Source organism: Stomoxys calcitrans, chromosome 2 (assembly GCF_963082655.1).
Source record: "Stomoxys calcitrans chromosome 2, idStoCalc2.1, whole genome shotgun sequence".
NCBI lineage: Eukaryota > Metazoa > Arthropoda > Insecta > Diptera > Muscidae > Stomoxys > Stomoxys calcitrans.
In genome coordinates, this window is record NC_081553.1 from 100,384,601 (window position 1) to 100,384,855 (window position 255).

A 255-nucleotide genomic window follows, 5' to 3' on the forward strand; every position below is an offset into this window, starting at 1 on the left:
GTCCAAATCGGTCTATAACCTGATATAGGTCCCATATAAACTAGATCTCCCGATATGACTTCTTGAGCCCTTGCAAGCCGCAATTTTTGTCCGACTTTGCTGAAATGTTGCACGTATTGTTCTGTTATGACTTCCAACAACTGTGCCAAATACGGTCCAAATCGGTCTATAACCTGATATAACTCCCATATACACCGATCTCACGATTTGACTTCTTGAGCCCTTACAAGCTCCAATTTTTGTCCGATTTGACTG